Below are 16,885 nucleotides of genomic sequence, written 5' to 3'. Positions count from 1 at the left end.
CTAACGTTAAGACTAACAAAGAGTAGGTGAAAAAGAAACAATTACTGAACAAGTAATGTTTGGGTTGAAATGTATGATTGTTTTGTTAGTTTGATTCTTTCTTATAAAATATTAAGACAACTTTAACTAAATGAACTTTTATTTACAAACAATTTAAAACAAAGTTCAAATTCAACATAACACAGTATAACTTCTCATATATCTTTCCTCCCCAGAACATCCTTGGTTAAACCAAAAAAAAAATTGATTATCAAATAGTATTAAATAGATACAGCTGAAATAATTAATAATGTTAAAAAACAACAGTAAGAAAGCATTGCCCAAAGTATCCATGTTAAACATAGCTAGCACTAGCTTATGCTAGTCACTAGCCTATATTCACTAAAAGGGTAAAGTTGTTTTCTAAGGTGAACTAAAATCGTTACCACAAACCACTGAAATTAACAAACTTAGTTCTGTCATCTCAGCATTTCTTATTTCGTTCTATGTAAGACGTTAAGTAGAGTCCGATCGGGTATAGGGAATGGGCACATTGCATTCTGGGATTGCTGTGAGGTTACTGTCCGTTCTGCTAAATAGGAGTCTATAGTGTTCGGAGAAACACTGTGACAGAAAGAGAAACAGTAAAAAGGAAAATATTTAGAAAAACTCAAAGAAGGGTGGTTGTAATTACCATGAAAGGCTATGGCCTGTGTTCATGACAAAATTAGGTATTTAAACAGGTTGAATGCAGCATGTTGGAGCTCCCTGACAAGGGGTGATCCTGTTTGCTCCCATAATTTTTAACTGTTTTGTTGACATTCTTGAAAATGTAGTATTGCTGAGATTTTTACCTCACCACACAAAAATCTTACACTTTATCTGATATTGTAGCCTGGATCTCCCATTGTCCTACATAGGAGGTTGCGGCTAGCTTAGCCACTAATATATCACACATTGTGTGACTATGTGATCCTATTCCCAATACCTCAAAATGGTGGACTTCTAACCTCGTCTCTGTCCCAAAGAACTGGGTCACAGATTTTAACCCAGGTACCAAACCTCTGTCCCAACAGCTGCAACCCAGTATTTGAGTTAAAAAAATAACTTAGTGGTTCCTTATGTGCCACAACACTGTTCTACGTTGTCTTTGGAAATATTACTTATATGCAGATTGTTTATTTTGCCAGTTTCAAATTCAAAAGCTGCATTAAACATTCTAACTGCCAAGGAAATTATGAGAACTAAATCTGCGACTCTGGGGGATAACTATAATTAAAATAGAATGAAGAAACGTTCTTCTTACTTTTGGTTTGCAATCCACTCCTCTTTAAAAACATATTGTTTACACATTAATTAAAAGAGAACAAATTGTCATTTTGTGGTTAATGAATGACCCAAATGCAGAGCTTGACTCATGTGAAAAAGAAGTTCTTTAATAATGAAAATAAATGAAGACTTTTAACAGTTGCACAGGGTGAACAGGACATGGAGCAGGAACAGAGTACCAGGCAGCAAAGGGCATGGAAATGAATGGCGAATGAGGCAGAAATGGACATTAAGCAGGCTTACAAACAGAAGAATCCAATTAGGAACAAATAGGAACAGAGAGTTTAAATAGGAGGAAGGACAGGTGTAGGCAATGGAGTGAACAAGGAGGCACAGGTTAGCAGAATCTAGCTGAATGCATAGGGTAATGGCCGAGGGTTCAACAAGAATGGAGCACACAGAAACACAAGAAACCCAATGAAGAATCTAACAGAAGTTTAACAGGAAAGAACTTTAGACGAGGAAGGAACTAGTAAGAAGAGCACCTAACAACAAAGAGCATAAGGAAAAGAACTAAAGAAGGCAAGACCTAAAGAGCAAAGCAAACAGTGAAGAAATGGTCAAAAATGCACACAAAAGGAAATCAAAACTCAAACTTGTCATGATCATGACACATATAATGCTATGCTATTTATGTGCCATGTCCTGTTGAGCAAGGTTTTATTTTCTTTTTTGTAATAATCTGAGGTATTCAAGCATGCCAACCAATCAGTATATCTAAGAAAACATTTGCAGAATAAATCATTGCTTTTTTTCCTGGTAGGCTAATAAAGCAGCTCAATAACTGACACTTCAAAAGAGTAGACAGTAAAAATGGCACTTTGTGCATATAATTTAACCACCTACCCTCAGAGGTTCATTACTGAATAGAAATCAAAAGAAAACATAAAAAAATGGAACATAAGGAGTGGTGCCGGATGATGTTTTTATTGCTTTGTGAGTAGAGGTAAATAATGCTTATTTTTGGAGGTAAAGACACAGGCCAATTTGTTAGCCCCCTTACAGTTCATTAACACCTCATTTCTCTTGAAACGGCATTCAATTAAAAGCAATGGCCTAATCTGTATGTCTTTAAAATAGAATGGTGCGAAAAAACAAAACTGTGTAAACAACCAATTTGTTGTATATTTTAATATACTAAAATAGCTTAAGCGTTATAGAAGATGAACAAACAAATACTAAAATAGAATAGGCAGATTATTTGGTATCTGTAAAGATTTTTATTAATTCCATTATAGTCATGTTGAAAATTAAAGGGACTGTGGATAACCTCAGTGCTTGTTTCCTGCACAACTGTCTCCACAATTGTATGGGCCACAACATGACACTTCTGTTCGAAATTCCTTATTTCCATTTAGTCCTATGCAATATTTTTTATTTTTCAGAGAACTTGAATTTTGTGTATTCATTGGATGTATGAAATCCATGATGATCAAGGTAAACAGAAAAAACACTTTAAATATACTATTGTATGTGTACAAAAGTCAATGTAATATATGAGTTTCACATTTTATATTAAATTAGAGAAATAAATGTTTACTTTTTGATGAAATTCCAATGTTTTTGGAATGCACCTGTAGAATACAGAGAAGTACAGAGATCCTGGTGCTGCAACAAAATATTACAGTAGAGGTACCATTTTTTGTAAATTATATTTATATTTGTTTAATTATATGAAATATTCATCTGAATCCATAATTAAAATCAAAGTCTGAATTAACAATAAAGCATTGTATAAAACATATCTCAGATTCAAGGCATGCCAGAGGTAATTGTGAATATAATTTATTATGGACAGATACCAACAAATGTATCCCCATGTGTTAGTGTTATAATAAGGATCTGAGGAAACATTATGCAGAAATCTCCTTTAGCTGCAGCATCAATTTCATATCTATTTGTTTGACAAGTTGTTTCTCTAAATAAGTGGATTCATGCAAGCCCAGTAGATTGCACTCCATCTTCAGCAAAAGAGGTCATAAAGAGCTGCAGGGCAGCATTGTTGTTCAGCGATACCAGAGCAAAAAAGGTGGTGCTGCTCTGCCACATCCATAATTAAGAGCAAAGATAAATCCATCCATCTACACAGTCAACACCCATTCGCTTCAGCTTTTTTTTCTTTCATGAACAGAATAAAGCTCTAATATGGTTTGCTGACATGGTGCTAAAACATGCAGCAGAGGTGAAACGTTCAGCACTTTCCAGCCTGGCAGACACATCCACAAAATGCTGAGGTGAGGAGAGTGTTAATACAATCAGAGTTCATGTGTCCCCCAAAAAACCCTGCAGGCCAACTTTAAACTTCCCATAACGGGTACAAATTCAAAATCACACACATTCCAATCCCACTTCAGGCTACAACCTTGGCTTTCATCAATGATAGTGAACCAACACACAAATCTTAGTTTATCTACAGTTGTGTTCAAAATGATGCCAGCCCAACAGATCAATCACTGTTTTTGGTAGTCATATTACCACATGGCAAATTTGCTGTAGTAGTCATGGAAAACCAATGGAACCAACATTGATTATATGCAAGCTCCTGAGTCTGTGTAAATGAATAATTGATTAAAAGATGCATGTTCGAAATAAAAGCAGTCAGGTCATTCTCTCTGTGAAGCAACAGCTGCCGATCAGGTGACCCTTATTTAAGGATGATGGCAGCACATGTACATGCATTTCTCTCTGAAAACCTGACAAAAGTGGATCATTCTATGCACTGTTCAAAAGACCAGCGTACTTTGATTAAGAAGTTGATTGGAGAGGGGAAAACCTATAAGAAGTGTGGAAAAGGATAAGCTGTTTGGCTAAAATGATGTCCAATGGTTTAAAATGGAAAGCAAAACCAGAGAGATGTGGAAGCATTTGAATGGATCCCAGGATAGCCAGAATGACAAAATATTTGCATACAAGGGATGATGGATCAGTTTGTGTATATCAAAATGCTTAAAGAGGTCATGTTGCTTTATGCCAAAGAAGAAATTTGACTCAAATGGGCAAGCTGCAAGCTGACATTGTTTTTTTGCAGGAATCACACCTGAAGAATGGTTCACATAATAGATTTCAGTGCAGCTGGATCTAACAGATTTACTATTCCAATTCTCCACGAAGGCTAGAGGCATAACTATTTTGATCCCTAGGGCTATCCCCTTTAAACAACCATCCACTATAGTGGACAAGGATGGGAGATATGTCATTCTCTTGGGAGAAATCCAGTTTACTCCAATAACCCTACTAAATATATATGAACCAAACAACAATGAAAATACATTTTTTTAGAAAGGTCCTAAATCTAGTGCCAGACATTTCTAGTACTAATCTAATCACCGGTGGTGATTTCAACTTTGTTCTGGTCACTTATTTAGATAAATTCTCTACTTTCAGTGCAGAACCTTCCAAAGCATGCAACCTAGTAAAATTACACACTGAGAATATGAACCAATAAATATTTTGTAGATTTCTGGTAGGGAGTACACCTTTCAATTCAAAGTACACGATGTTTAAACTAGGACAGATTTCTTCTTAGTTGATGGGAAACTGTTAATGCTAATTTATTACAATGCCAAGTACCACAATATTGTCATCCCTGATCATAGTCCTGTGTCATCAATGCTGAAGCTTTCTGAAAATATGCCTAATTAGAGATGTTGGAGATTTAGCCGTCAGCTTCTTACAGAGACCAGGTTCTGTGAATATTTGGAAAAACACGTGAAGTTGTTCTTTGAAACCAATGATAAAAATTATACCTCTCCCGCAATGCTATGGGAAGCCTTTAAGGCCTTTATAAGAGGCTGTAATATATCTTACCAGTCTTCACCTCAAGAAATGCAATGTGAAAGCACCACCAACATTCAAAAGTGACCAAAACATCAGCCAGAAAGCATAGGTCCTGAGAAGTGGTCTGTGGTCCTCACCTGCAGAACCACTCCTTTATTGAGTGTGTCTTGCTAATCGCCAAAGATTTCCCCCTGTTGTCTATTCTATTTGAACAACATCATATGAAATTGATTGTCAATCAGTGTTGCTTCCTAAGTGGACAGTTTGATTTCACAGAAGTTTGATTTACTTGGAGTTATATTGTGTTGTTTACGTTTTCCCTTTATTTTTTGAGCAGTGTACTATTGCACACTGGATGGATGATACTCAATTGTCATTCAATGGTTTAGAGATGGGGCGTGAAGATTGCTTACCTTACTTAATAAGGGAAATTATATTATCACCTATACCTGTTTGCAAAGCAGACTATAAGCGTAACCCTTTCATTCATGACACGATAAGGATAAGGAGACAATTGAAAAAACGCATCAATTTTAAAACGCTGCCTTTTTTACTGCAGAGAGCAGCAAACCCTTATTTCACTTTCTTCACCACGGATGGGACATTAAATGTCTGGAAGGAAATTGGGCTTTGTAAAATTGGCAGTCTGTACATCAGAGGGTCTTTTGCTCCAGCAGGAACATAATCTACTCAACAATCATATCTGCAGATATCTGCAGGTTAGGAACCATGTTAAAACACACCTTCTAAACTTTCAGACGGCTCAACTGCACATGTTAGAGAGCCATATTAGAACTTTTGCCAATTTAAGTTTTATAATCTCCCAACTCTACGAAAAACTACAATTTATGTGCGGTCTTAAGATGGGTAGTGTAACGGAAAAATGGGGGGGGGGGGGGGGAGAAAGCCCTTATTACCTGGGACTGTGTGGGAAAAGAGCTTAGAATATGTTCATGAGTGCCCTATTATTGCTCAGCACCACCTAATAAAATGTAAGATCTTACACAGGTTACATTACTCCAAGATTAGGATGCATAGAATGTTACCAGATACCTCACCCCTGTGTGACACGTGGGAATCCACTATGGAAACCCTATCACACAGCTATGCCATTGCCCTGAACTACAAGAGTACTGGTGTGACATATTCCGTCGCCTTTTCATGATACTGGTGGTACCTGAACTTCCAATTCCTATCATTCTGGGAGTATCTGATGAGCTTATGAAACTCAATGTAGCACAACGCCATCTTCTAGCAGATGGTGTTATAACCGTGAAAAAAACATATCCTTTTCTACTGAAAAAAAAGAAGTGCCTTCTTTTAAGCTTTTGTTGGCAGATGTGACCGACACTCTCCATTTGGAAAGAATCAGATTCATCTTAAAAGACAAATTGAGTGATTTGGAGTATATCTGGCAGCCTTTAGTCTCTTACCTTGATAAAAACACAACTAAAACGGTAAATAGCAATGCACTCCTGGGGAGGGAGGGGTGGCCAGGTGCATTCGAGGTCAGGATTGGGTTATGAAGAGGACAGTCTGAATTATGTTCTATATACCTTTTTTCTCTCTCTCTGTTTCTTACTTTTTTGTAATTTTTATTTTATTTTATAGAAACATGTAAATGTCAAAGTAATTGCCTGTTAGAAGGAATTGTTTGATTTAGAATATGAGCAGTGTTCCAAATGCATGAAAATAAAACCTATTCTAAAGGTTTTGAGCTTCACTCAAGTTTTTGAGCGCACCGCTATTGTTTTGAACACAACTGTATATTGAAGTTTGTTTCTCGGGGTGTGTATGTTCCTTTTCCGTGACCTCTCAGTGGGGATGAGAAGCTATGCACAAACAACAGGAATCTGAGGCAAAAGGCTTTGGTATGCCTCATTCCTCCAGCCGTTTAGAAGGATGAAAGACCTCTCACATGTGCTGACAATGCACAGAAGATGGCTTTGAAATAATTCTCAATAGAGTAAAACAAAAAAACACTTTTCACATTATTTTAGAGGTTTTACTGAAAAAAAAAGCACACAGGTTTGTTTTCTTTACTTTGTCTTCTCAGACCAATTTGAGATTATTGCTTCTGTATGACAAATTCCAAGGATCTCAGCACCCCTGAGAAAACCCAAAAGAAAGCATCTGATGTCTGAGTGCCACAGTCTCTATGATGCCATGGGATGCACTTTACCCAGTAAATTCTAAGAGCTGTAATGTCAGATGAGATTACCCTCAAACTAAAAAGCCTTAATATTAAAAGGCATCAGAACTTTAAAGCACCGGAGCGTGAAAAGGTTTCATGCTATAATAAAACTAGAAGTCTTAAACTCACATCCCTTTCAAGTGCCTAAAATATGTTTTCTTTTTTCTCTTTTAAAATATTTTTATTGTTCTCAATTAATTAAGTTTTGCCACAGCTATGCTGGCCTAAAGCTAACCAAACCAATGGAAACACCACATTTGAGACAATAGTGAAACTACATTTGTTAAATGCGGTGAATGGTGTCCCTAATTAAATATGACTATGCACCCTTAACTGCTTGAAAGGTAATTATATGTTTTTCATTTTCATCAAAAAACAAGCAAATGTTTAAACCTGGCAAATTTATTTTGATGTTGCCCTTGATAGGCAGACTTTGTTATAAAATAAACATCAGGAACACTTTAGATTTTGAAAAAATACAACATTTGTATCCTATTTCACATTTTTTTATGTAAGCTGTTTTTTATATAAAATGCATTTTTTTAGACTTTTGTCTCACAAGATACAAAAGTCCATAGAGGGAAATCCTATTATTACATATTCACAGTGACATCAAGCGCTCCTGCTTTCAAATAAGCCATGTCTACTTTGTTTTTTACCATGCAGAATGGACAAGGCTTTAATGCAACGTTTCTGACAACTGTGTCATAACATATTTCTCCTGCTTTGAAGGTGTTTTGTTTTAGGTTTTTCTTTGATCATGATTATTTTTTCCAGGTGGTGTGTTAGTTAATTTCTCAGGTTTAGTCCCTTAATAATTCTTGTATTTTGTTCATGGTGCATTTTAGTTTATATTCTGTAAAAGCTTCCTTTGGTTAGATTGTTGTATTGCATCTTTGTTCAGCTCATTTATGCTCTTGTTACCATTCCCTGCCACAGTCAATTAGTAATTAGTTTCATTTAGTCCACCTGCTCCTTGCCAATCAGTCTTCCTGTATCCCTGTTTGCAATGCCAAGCCTGTCCTAGACCGCTATACTTATGCCAAGTTGTTCATGTTCATGTCCATGCCTGCTCCTGCCATCTCATGCCAAGCTGTATGTTTTTATTTTGTAATAAAATGTTTTCAATTACCAATCTGCTCCTGCCTGCTTGACTGCATTGGGGTCCTACTTAAGAGTAATTTCTGACAAGATTAGGTTATGTAAAGTTGCCAGTTAATATATGAATACAGTATATGTCTGTGAGAAACATGCTCTTGTCTGATACATGGTGCCTTGCAATACTTTTGCAAGCCCTGCAAGTTGGTCAAGGATTGAAAAAGCTGAACATGGGGCAATCCTGAAAGAAAATCTGTCAGAGCTGGAAAACACTTAGACAGATGTTCATCTTCTAGGAGAACAATGAAAAATTATTAATAATTTGAAAATCATGTATTATTTGCCTTTTACTTTATGCATTACTTTGTGTTTGATAATTACATTAAATCTTAATAAAATGCAGTGAAGTTTGAGGCTGTAACATTGCAACATGTGGTAAGTATGGATACTCACTCTAAAACTTAATAAAACAAAGGACTGCTGCTATATTTGCTACAGCAACTGATAATAAATTTAATCATGATACTATTAAAATTGTAGTTTTCATTTCGATTTTTCAAAAAAATAAGATGCCCTTCCAAAAGAAAAGATGCGGGACCTTGTAATAACCTTCCCAAATTGATATGAGACCACCATTGTTGTCAAAGGTGCTTCAACTATGCACACATTGAGGAACAAATTTACAAATACTTTGCCCCATACAAAATCATCCTCGTCTGAATGTGCAGCTGTTAATGCTGGAACTGTAGTGCAAACTGAACGCCTGAGAGGTAACGACAAAGTGGACTTTTCATTTCAACCCTTCAACACTTTAAAACGAGTCACACCAAAAAGAATAAATAAATTAATAATTAAAATTAGAATTTTGTTTTTTACTTTTTTGCCCGATTGGCTGTTGCTCTGCTGCTGCTGTGAGGATGCAAAGATGTTGCTGGAAGGAATAACAGGCCTCTCTAATTAAAACTGATAAAGTTGGAATGCATTCACCATTAATTAAATAAGCACTTTTCGTTAGTATGTACGCACATTTTTTAAACCTCTCATCGCATCGCAGCCACATCTGTGTGTCTGGACAGTTGTATAGATGCTCATCTCTTGTAACGATGCATAAAATCCATTTAAAGTGTAACTAAACCCATTTTAAAAGCATAACCCTGCCCCCAGACACATTTAAAAAAATTCCACCAAAGTGGGCAGCGTCAAGAGACACTGAGGGACATCAGCTGTGTGGTCAGGAAGATGAGAAAAATTGACAGCTTGCTTAATTTGACACATTGAAACATGGGGAGGGAGTAGTGAGCTCAGAGAAGCTGGTAGTTTCACCATGGATAAATCTTTTGAGGTGGAGGATTTTTCATCCCCCACGTCGCTGAAGGTTAAGGGAGGCTTTGTGGAGCCCAGCGGGCCTGAGCCTTATCATTTTGAGATGCTGGCTCAAGGTGCTGAATCAGCGATGCCCAAAGCCGGCGCTGCCGAGGCTGTGGAGGACAGAATGGGTCCAGTTCTGAGTGGTAAATTGATGTTAGCAACGTCATTATTAACACGGGTGAACATTTAAAGCAGTAAAAAAATTTCGAGAAAGTTTTAATTTGCATGCATATTTATATTATCTCAAGTAAAGCATATGATCAACGGTATGAAGCATAAAACACTATGATCAATGCTCATAATTCCAACTCCTGACTCGGTACGGGGGCGTGTGTCTGAGTGAGATGGTTATATACCGAACGTAGGGCTGTCACGTAGACATATGCCAAGCTTTACCGTGTGAACCAATAGGAAAATTCAACTGCAGTAGCCACCGTTCTTCAACCCAAGGAGGGCAGCACTATGATGGTTTTAGAACAAATATTGCAGAAATAAACAAGTTTACTGCAGAAATTGCTGCAGCTCTGTACAAGGATATATATTATCTTTCCATACTATCCTCCTTATTGTACATTGTGGCAATATTAATTTGTGTCCTCTTCCCACCCTGTTTATCATGGTCCCAGGTATTTTAATCCTTGTAATTATTACTTTGGCAGTAGATGATATAGTTAAGGTCAGTAACTATTTTCTTATGGTGATTTCTGTATTTAAAAAGATCAGCACATATCTGCTTTACTAAAGGCATGTTCTCTTATCTTTCCGCTTTTGAAGTGTGGCCCTTTGGTTGTGTCACATCATATTTATAAACCATGGAAACAGAACGTCTTAGGTTAGACATTCCAAGACATCTGATAATCTTAAAAATTATAAATAAAAATATAGTATATACAGTACTTCAGTTAGATTTCTTGTATAGGAAATGCTACTCAATAACTGTGACAAGGGGATTCTGAATTTTTTTCCCCAACTAAATAAATGCAACCAAATTCAAAACTTTTTTTTTCTCAATGTGAGATTTTCCTGATGCAATAAAAAATGGGTTTATTTCAAGGAAGGGGTGCCAAAAGGAAGAAGGGAGTTGTATTGTTGTCTGTTGACTGCTTACTGTGCTTAACCACTAGGTGCCGCCAGAGCTACCGTTGCGAGAAGGTGACAGGTGCAGCACATTACCATCATCAGGAGGAATATATGAGGACCGGGCTGTCAGCACTTCAGTACCTGAGTGTTTGCCATTGTGGTGACTTCCAAGTCCTGGCCCAGTTCCTGTGTGATACCCTGACAAGGTTCAAGAATTCAAGTCTCCTAGAAATCTCTCTCGGACTCCAGCTGGCAGCCCAAGCTCCTCAACTCCAAGGACTCAAGTAAGCAAACCCTGCGAACCCTCCAACAAGCTCCACTGAAAAAGACTTCCCCACCGAGCTCCAAGAATCCGCACCAGGTGCTACCTCTCACTGTGTTGTCCTCCTGCATGGAGAAAGTGCTACCGTGTGCTCACCCAAAGACCTCCACAAAGTGCCGTGATCACTTACCTTGGATTTAACTGATGCCTAAGCAGCTGCTTCACAACCACACTCTTGGACTCTGCATCATTCCCTCCCTGGCAGACCATCAAACCAACCTCCGCTAGCAAACCCATTATTCGTCAACAAAGGTTCTCATCCTGCTATATATCCAGCCTCACCTGATCTCCATACAGTGTGGTGTTTCCAGTCCCGGGTCAATCTCCATTATTCATTCCTGCAAAAATAAACTTGTTTAACTTTTTTACTGCCTTCTTCGTGTATACCCGCATGTGGATTAAACACGTCAACAATACGATGACAGAACATTCAGGGCAATCTGACCCAGCAGAAACACTCGGGAGGACCCTTTCAGAACACAGCCACCTTATCCAGTCTCATGGAACAACTCTCCGGTCTCTCCAAGAACAACAACACACAAACCAGCATTTAGATCAGATGGCTTCTTTGCTGCAACACGCCATGAGTTCCCAGACATCCTCTATACCAGAGGGCGCTACAGGACCGCTGGTCTCACAACAGCTTCCGCATTCACGTGACGTCATTTCCCCTAACCCAGAGAAGTTTTCCAGTGTGGTTAGTAATTGTGGGGCTTTCCTCCTACAGTGTTCACTGGTTTCCAACCGTTCCCCGCAATCTTTCCCACATGACGATGTTAAAATATCATTCATTTTAGGATTGCCTACAGGATAGGCACTTCGTAGGGCTGACGCTAGGTTCACAAATTATAATCAGTTTGGCTGTTCTTATGATGAGTTTGTTCAGGAGTTTAAGCAGACTTTTGCCTCTGAGACAGATCAGACAAATGTAGCTCGCTGTCTTTGGGCTTTAAAACAGGGAAATAGACCTGTCACTGAGTTATTCATAGAATTTCGTACTGTAGCAGCCGCTTCTGGCTGGGATTCAAGCGCTCTTAAAGCTGCTTTTTTTCAGCCTCTTCATGTATCACTGAAAGATGAGCTAGCTCTGATTGATCAACCCAAGACTCTTAATGAGCTAATTGCTTTAGCAACCAGAATAGACAATCATATGAGGGAAAGAAAGAAATCCCGAACGGAACGAACTGTTGCGAGATCCCAAATGCCTGTCCACTCACCATCTCCATCCAAACCTCAGCACAATATATCCCATCCTGAATCCGAGCCTATGCAGCTGGGGCAAACTCATCTAACCCCCGAGGGGCGGCAACGGCGCAGGGAATTGAACCAGTGCCTCTATTGTGGCTCACCTGATCATTATATTGCAAATGTCCCGTTAGGCCAAAAGAGAGGGTTTGCCATCTGTAAAGGGGGAGCTGGCGGACCAACATTCTAAATCAAAGACCCCTAGATTCATCTTGCCTGCCACTATACTGCTTAATCAGGACCATATTAGCCTCTCAGCCCTCATTGATTCAGGAAGCGAACAAAATCTAATCGACCAGCTTCTTGCCAAATAGAGTTTGAGCCTCTCCCTGCACCCCATCTACATGATGTCGGAGTCTGAGAGTTTATGTATTTTGTTTTGCCTGCTGCTTACTGTGCTTAACCACTAGGTACCGCCAGAGCTACCAGTGCGAGAGGGTGACAGGTGCAGCGCATTACCATCATTACCAGGAGGAGTATATGAGGACTTGGCTGTCAGCATTTCAGTGCTTGAGTGTTTGCCATTGTGGTGACTTCCAAGTCCTGGCCCAGTTCCTGTGTGATACCCTGACAAGGTTAAAGAATTCAAGTCTCCCAGAAATCTCTCTCAGACTCCAGCTGGCAGCCCAAGCTCCTCAACTCCAAGGACTCAAGTAAGCAAACCCTGTGAACCCTCCAACAAGCTCCACTGAAAAAGACTTCCCCACCGAGCTCCAAGAATCCGCACCAGGTGCTACCTCTCACTGTGTTGTCCTCCTGCATGGAGAAAGTGCTACCGTGTGCTCACCCAAAGACCTCCACCAGTGCCGTGATCACTTACCTTGGATTTAACTGATGCCTAAGCAGCTGCTCCAAAACCACACTCTTGGATTCCACATCCTTCCCTCCCTGGCATACCATCACACCAACCTCCGTTAGCAAACCTATTATTTGTCAACAAAGATTCTCATTGTGGTATATATCCAGCCTTACCTAATCTCCTTCTCCATACAGTGTGGTGTCTCCAGTCCCGGGTCAAACTCCATTGTTCATCACTGCAAAAATAACCTTGTTTAACTTTTTCGCTGCCTCCTGAGTGTTTACCTGCATGTGGGTCAGGTCCGTCAACAAAACCATGACAAAATGATTACAATGTAAGATGAATCTGTAACCTGGTAAGAAAAATGTGAACGGAATTGTGAAAACCAAAAATGATTTAGAATGTTCCCTCTCGGTGGCAAAACAATGACGAAAGAATCCCTAAACTTTATTACTATTTCCCTGACATTATGAGTTCCGTTGCATTTAAAGCCAGATCGATCACTTCCAGATACAAAGGCCATATAAGGCCTGCTGTGAGTTATGTGTGATCATAAGCGTGTGTTGCAGTGATATCTTGCTTTGTGCTGGACTGTTGATATCAGGGACTGCAGGAACCACTCCAACAGCTGCAGCTCCACATTGAAAAGACATTTACATTTGAGACATAATGTCAATACCAAATAATTAAATGCAACTACATCAAAAGTTCCTAAAAACATTTCTAAAAATCAAGGATACAGCTACTTCCTCCACTTTTTTTTCCTATATACAGTACAGACCAAACGTTTGGACACACCTTCTCATTCAAAGAGTTGTCTTTATTTTCATGACTATGAATATTGTAGCTTCACACTGAAGGCGTCAAAACTATGAATTAACACATGTGGAATTATATACTGAACAAACAAGTGTGAAACAACTGAAAATATGTCTTATATTCTAGGTTCTTCAAAGTAGCCACCTTTTGCTTTGATTACTGCTACGCACACTCTTGGCATTCTGTTGATGAGCTTCAAAAGGTAGTCACCTGAAATGGTTTCACTTCACAGGTGTGCCCTGGTTTAATAAGTGGGATATCAAGCCTTATAAGTGGGATATCAAGCCTTATAAATGGGGTTGGGACCATCAGTTGGGTTGTGCAGGAGGTGGATACAGTACACAGCTGATAGTCCTACTGAATAGACTGTTAGAATTTGTATTATGGCAAGAAAAAAGCAGCTAAGTAAAGAAAAACGAGTGGCCATCATTGCTGTAAGAAATGAAGGTCAGTCAGTCCGAACAATTGGGAAAACTTTGAAAGTGTCCCCAAGTGCAGTTGCAAAAACCATCAAGCACTACAAAGAAACTGGCTCACATGAGGACCGCCCCTGGAAAGGAAGACCAAGAGTCACCTCTGCTGCGGACAATAAGTTCATCCGAGTCACCAGCCTCAGAAATCGCAGGTTAACAGCAGCTCAGATTAGAGAACAGGTCAATGCCACACAGAGTTCTAGCAGCAGACACATCTCTAGAACAACTGTTAAGAGGAGACTATTTGAATCAGGCCTTCATGGTAAAATAGCTGCTAGGAAACCACTGCTGAGGACAGGCAACAAGCAGAAGAGACTTGTTTGGGCTAAAAAACACAAGGAATGGACATTAGACCAGTGGAAATCTGTGCTTTGGTCTGATGAGTCCAAGTTTGAGATCTTCGGTTCCAACCACCATGTCTTTGTGCGGCGCAGAAGAGGTGAACGGATGGACTCTACATGCCTGGTTCCCACCATGGAGGAGGAGGTGTGATGGTGTGGGGGTGCTTTGCTGGTGACACTGTTGGGGATTTATTCAAAATTGAAGGCATACTGAACCAGCATGGCTATCACAGCATCTTGCAGCGGCATGCTATTCCATCCGGTTTGCGTTTAGTTGGACCATCATTTATTTTTCAACAGGACAATGACGTCAAAAACACCTCCAGGCTGTGTAAGGGCTATTTGACCAAGAACGAGAGTGATGGGGTGCTGCGCCAGATGACCTGGCCTCCACAGTCACCGGACCTGAACCCAATCAAGATGGTTTGGGGTGAGCTGGACCGCAGAGTGAAGGCAAAAGGGCCAACAAGTGCTAAGCATCTCTGGGAACTCCTTCAAGATTGTTGGAAAACCATTTGAGGTGACTACCTCTTGAAGCTCATCAACAAAATGCCAAGAGTGTGTGGAGCAGTAATCAGAGCAAAAGGTGGCTACTTTGAAGAACCTAGAATATAAGACATATTTTCAGTTGTTTCACACTTTTTTGTTCAGTATATAATTCCACATGTGTTAATTCATAGTTTTGATGCCTTCAGTGTGAAGCTACAATATTCATAGTCATGAAAATAAAGAAAACTCTTTGAATGAGAAGGTGTGTCCAAACCTTTGGTCTGTACTGTATATTAGTGTGGTTGCATTAGAAAGTGCTCCGTATATCAAATAAAATATCTCACAGCACATAGGTGCTATTTCTGTACAGTACATCTATGCTGCAGGTGTTGGTGCGGTGCATTCTTCTTTTCTACTCCATTGTTTATGAGTTCCAACAACCCACTGCATCATGCAAACAAAGGTAGACGCAACACTTTCAATGTTTTCTCACAATGGAAACCTTTGAGAAACACATGAAGTGTCCTGACGTGTACTCTGCTAAAACAGTAATATTTCAGTAAAAAGAGAGGCACAACGGATTTTGCAAGAGTAACACCCCACATTCAGTGCCTTGCAAAGGTATTCAGACCCCTTATTTACATCTATTTATTTTTGTTACATCCCCGTAACCTGTGCATTTTATTGTGAATATATGTAATAGACGAACAGCATGATTGTGAAGTGGAAGGGAAATGATGCTTAGTTTTAACATTTGTACAAACAAAGATCTGAAAAGTGTGCCATGTGTACTCAAACAGCAACTTGAAGAGAATACATTGATAGGTTAAGGATGAAATGTAAGCTTAAACACAGTGTTAGGCTAAGCTTTAAATATTTCACGGAGCACTGTTCAATCCATCATTGTGAAAATGCCATTTTGGTTCACAACTGCAAGCCTACAGTGATGTGGCCATCCTCCTGGGCAGGAAATTAACATTAATTAGAGCAGCAGCCAATAACTCTGGAGGAGCTGAAGAGATCCAGAGCTCAAATATAAGAATTTGTTGACAGGACAACTATTAGTCATGTATGCCCCAGATGTAGCCATCTTAGCTGAGTCGCAAGAAGAAAACCATTGTTGACAGAAAGCAATAAAAAGTCTCATTTGTAGTTTGCCACAAGCTATGCAAAGGACATGCAGGGACTTGAGCTATTTTGCAAAGAAAATTGGAACATTTTCAGTCTCTAGATGTTTGAGGCTGGTAGAGAGATACCCCAAAAGGTTGCAAACTGTAAGTGCAGCAAAAAGTACTGACTGAGAGGGTCTGATTACAAGTGCGCACCCAACATTTTACTTTTTGTTTGTGAATAAAAAAGAAAAATTGACAACTATGTGTCTGCCAAAAAAGTGACAACAATTTTTGTCTGCACATTGCAAAATATCCCAATAAAACACTGTAGTTTTTGGTTTTGGTCTTCACGCCCCCCGTTGGGGAACTTTTATGCCTACTAGTTTATTCTGACAGATCTTTGATTGCTCTGAGAGGACGTGTATACTTGCAACTCCTAAAAAATAATTATTGTAAAAGC

The 16,885-nt window shown here is 39.1% G+C and overlaps 1 protein-coding gene across 1 annotated transcript in view; it reads right to left on the bottom strand.

Moving 5' to 3' along the window:
- Positions 1-16,885, bottom strand: part of frem2a (FRAS1 related extracellular matrix 2a) — a 141,252-nt gene that overhangs the window by 101,798 nt on the left and 22,569 nt on the right. The gene's annotated exons all lie outside the window — the stretch shown is intronic.

This window comes from Girardinichthys multiradiatus, chromosome 11, assembly GCF_021462225.1.
Source record: "Girardinichthys multiradiatus isolate DD_20200921_A chromosome 11, DD_fGirMul_XY1, whole genome shotgun sequence".
In the NCBI taxonomy this organism is placed as follows: domain Eukaryota; kingdom Metazoa; phylum Chordata; class Actinopteri; order Cyprinodontiformes; family Goodeidae; genus Girardinichthys; species Girardinichthys multiradiatus.
Note: the sequence above shows the minus strand (reverse complement) of the source record. Positions and strands in the feature narration are given on the sequence as shown.